Genomic DNA, 4357 nt, shown 5'->3' on the forward strand with positions numbered 1-4357 from the left:
GTGGGGTCAGGGGGGGGGGTCAGGGGGGGTTTGTGGGGGGGATGAGAATGGTGGTAGCAGCGTTGCCGTTGGCGAGTTGCCGCATATCTCCAATTTTAACCAACTTTCTCACCTCTTGCGGCCTCCTTCCCCCTTCTACCCATTGCTCTCTTCTCCCTGCCCATCCTTCTCCCTCCCTCGTCGAAATGGCCACTTTTAAAATTCCTTCATCAAAACCATACAATTAAATGTTCAAATTTATAAAAGTAGAAATGCATTGCGTAACGCTGCCACTCGCTCGCGTCTAAAATATTCTTTTACGTGTGTGTAATGGCTGTGAGTACGTGTGTATGTCCGTGTATGTTTATATCTGCGCATTCAGGCCCAGGCCAGTTGGCTCTCTGATATGTAACCGCGTTGATGTGTTGTGCTCTGCCTCCGTCACTTTATTGCAGAATACGCGACGATTTTCGCTGTGGTGTTGCGTGAATGGTGAGGAGGGAACGGGGGCTGTTATTCATTGACCTCATCAAAGTGGAAGGAATAGTTATAAATCCTTTTTTGCTGTGGAGAGAGAGAGATTGGTTGCTGCTACTAGGAGGAGCTGGTGTGGGTCGTCCCAAAAACCCCCCTACTAGTTTTATTAGCATTCGGTTCTAGTAGCAACTGCCTATTACGTTTTTTGGGAGGAAATTGAATGAGATCCTAAAGGTTCGGCGGCTGTTATTCATTGACCTCATCAAAGTGGAAGAAATAGTTATATATCCTTTTTCCTGTAGAGAGAGAGAGATTGGTTGCTGCTACTAGGAGGAGCTGGTGTGTCTCAAACACCCCCTCTGCGACTAGTTTGATTAACATTCGGTTCTAGTAGCAACTTATCTATTCCGTTTTTTGGGAGGAAATTGAATGAGATCCTAAAGGTCCTAAGGATCGGCGACGAATCCTACGTTGACAACTTCGTAGTGTGTAAACTTCCCAGGTGAACTGAAGTTTGTCACACTTGTTTGGCTTGTTACCAAAGCATGGCTTCGAATAATGTATTTTAAGTATTTTTTTCCTTGTGTACATTTTGTTAGCTGTGATATTGTATCTGTGGCTTTTATGTAATTATGGTTATGTAATTATGGTTTGTATATTGTAAAACATTTTAAATACGAGAAAGTACCGTGCAACCTTGAGAGTGCCTCGCCTAAGCCTTAAGGTTTTTTATGTTGGGCTGACATAAGTCTTTTCATAGTTTATAGTTTATTATGACATATCTGTTTTGACGTTGTTACTGTTTGTAGAATGATTTATTGTTAATTTGTTCTCACCATTTATTTATTTCCTTATTTCCTTTCCTCGCTGAGCTATTTTTCCCTGTTGGAAGCTTTGGGCTTATAGCATCTTGCTTTTCCAATTAGGGTTGTAGCCTGGCTAGTAATATTAATAAGTATTTGTAATTTTGCTTACACCGAAAAAAATACCATTTTACCGTTATTTCCTTTCCTCACTGAGCTATTTTTCCCTGTTGGAGCCTTTGGGCTTATAGCATCTTGCTTTTCCAACTAGGGCTGTAGCCTGGCTAGTAATATTAATAACAATAATCCCGTGTTTTATTTAGTATTTGTAATTTTGCTTACACCGAAAAAAATACCATTTTACACGTGTGAGGCCCGGGTGACGTAACATCGATACCCAACCATGAAAAAAAAAAAGTGGGAATTTCAGAGATGACATAGGCCTACCCAGGTTTGTTTACATTCCATAGCAAACCCGAAAATAGCCCCGCCCAGAATTACGTAAACTACCCAGACATGTCTCACGTAGGCCTAAATTTAGGCCTATTGAAAGCAACACTTCGGGCCTGTCCTCATTATAGTGACGTAATATTTTATCAACGACCGTATTGAGAAGACTGGTTAAGACTGGGTTTTTTTTTTTATATGTACGTTAAGTTTTTTTTTTATATGGGTTTCGTTTCATATATTCCACCCTCAATTAAGTTAATTACTTAATAATAGATAAAAATTAGGTTATGTATTGAAAATAATGACGACAGACTACAGTCAGGTTACATTAGTTGTAAAATTTATTGAGAATCTGTATATTCCACGCTCAATTAAGTTAATTACATAATAATAGATATAAAAATTTAGTTTATGTATTGAAAGTAATGACGACAGACTACAGTTAGGTTACATTAGTTGTAAAATTTATTGAGAATCTGTAATTTGTTATTGATATACACATCCACAAATGCTCATTAGCAAAGCGTCGAACTCCTCTGCGTCATTCGCCCATATCAGTTACCAGGGTGTTTAGAAACTTCTGTAATTACACGATATTCACCAAGAGAGATTACGTCGATTATTACGTCCTCGACCACCTTGGCAGTTATTATTATTATTATTAAATGCTAAGCTACAACCCTAGTTGGAAAAGCAGGATGCTATAAGCCCAGGGGCCCCAACAGGGAAAATAGCCCAGTGAGGAAAGGAAATAAGGAAAAAAGGAAAATAGAACATTTTAGGAATAGTAACAATATTAAAATAAATATTTCCTATTTAAACTATAAAAACTTTAACAAAACAAGAGGAAGAGAAACTAGATAGAAAAGTGTGCCCAAGTGTACCCTCAAGCAAGAGATCCGGTAATCGTTAGTTAAAATTGTTAGTTTAAATGTTACTATGGACACGTAGGTCTATCGAACAAGTTTACCTGTCTAGTCCTAGGTGATCTTAAATTTCAAGACTATTCTATCTTATTTCTGTTTCCTTTTTTTTTTTTTTTCAAGTTTTTGTAGTTCGTGTATGAAAGATTTATTCTATTGTTGTTACTGTTCTCAAAATATTTTATTTTTATTTTTTAATGGTTTCTCGTAGTTTCCTTATTTCATTTCCTCAATGGACTATTGTCTCTCTTGGGCCCCTCGGGCAAGCATCCTGCATTTCCTACTAGGGTTGTAGCGTAGCAAGTAATAATAATAATAATAATAATAATGTCGAATTTTTTTTTTCAATAAAATGTTCGTTATCTTTGTTTGCCTTCAATTTATGATAAGGTTGGAATAGCCCATTCATTGAGAGTAAGCATTGCAATTTTGTCAATTCCTCTGGGTAATTAATGAATAAGTTTTCTTTTGGTATTTTTATGTCTGATATTAAACTCTGGGAGAGAGTGTAGTAGTAACTCTGCTTATGTAGGCCTAGGTATCAGGAGTTACAAAACCAGTTTTACCGCTTCTTGAATTTCGTCGGTCTTTTTTTTTTTTTTTTCAGTCGGAAGCCGTAGTCGTTTTTTTTTTTTTATCCCTGTTTTTCTACAAACTAATATAAGTGAGGAAAACCATTAGTTTCCAATTCACTGTAGTAGCAACAAACAGTCTGTAGGAGACGAGTGACTCCTTGCGAAGGCCTAATTTTCGTAATGATAATCGTTCTCCAGATAAGAAATACATTTATTTATATTAATTAATACCTATATGGCCTGGATGAATTGCCACCTGTTTTAAATAACTTGAAATACTACATTTTAGCTGTCAGGCTTCGATAACTTTTACATACTAGTTTTCACTGAAGGCCAGGTTAGGTGTAGGGGACACGCATATTATCACCATCATCTCCTACGCCTATTGACGCAAAGGGCCTCGGTTAGATTACGCCGGTTTCTATCTTCAGTTTTTAAATTAATACTTCTCCATTCATCATCTCCTACCTTACGCTTCCTAATCCTCAGCCATTTAATCTTCCAAATCTTCTTGTTCCTTGTGGACCCCTATTGAAAATATGGTAAACTAATCTCTCTTGGGGAGTGCGAAGAGTATGCCCAAACCATCTCCATCTACCCCTCACCTTAATCTCATCCACACATGGCACTCGAGTAATCTCTTATAGTTTCATTTTTAACCCTGAACTGCCATTTATCTCTCTCTCTCTCTCTCTCTCTCTCTCTCTCTCTCTCTCTCTCTCTCTCTCTCTCTCTCTCTCTCTCTATATATATATATATATATATATATATATATATATATATATATATATATGTGTGTGTATATATATATATATATATATATATATATATATATATATATATATATATATAGAGTATATTCTGTATTTTCATTTTCCCTGTGGTTCTTCTGCATCTGAGCATCACGTTTTCCTGTGATTTTTACGCATATATATATATATATATATATATATATATATATATATATATATATATATATATATATATATATATATATATATATATATATATATATATATATATACTGTATATAGCCTGCTTTTACACGCATATAGGGCCTGTTTCGTCTCAACAACATCATCATCAAGAGAACTGTTTATTAGATTGTAGTAACAATATGTGTAGTACAGTGAGCTTACGAGCATACACA

The 4357-nt window shown here is 36.0% G+C and overlaps 1 protein-coding gene across 2 annotated transcripts in view; it reads left to right on the top strand.

Annotated features, from left to right (window-relative positions):
* Nucleotides 1-378: 378 nt before the first annotated feature.
* The window catches only part of LOC137623222 (uncharacterized), a 183268-nt gene continuing 179289 nt past the window's right edge, over nucleotides 379-4357 (top strand). For both annotated transcript variants that reach the window (XM_068353943.1, XM_068353942.1), the window contains exon 1: nucleotides 379-471. The gene's annotated coding sequence lies outside the window, so the exon portion shown is untranslated. The remainder of the gene's footprint in view (nucleotides 472-4357) is intronic.

The sequence above is a fragment of the Palaemon carinicauda genome, chromosome 30 (genome assembly GCF_036898095.1).
Source record: "Palaemon carinicauda isolate YSFRI2023 chromosome 30, ASM3689809v2, whole genome shotgun sequence".
Classification (NCBI taxonomy): domain Eukaryota; kingdom Metazoa; phylum Arthropoda; class Malacostraca; order Decapoda; family Palaemonidae; genus Palaemon; species Palaemon carinicauda.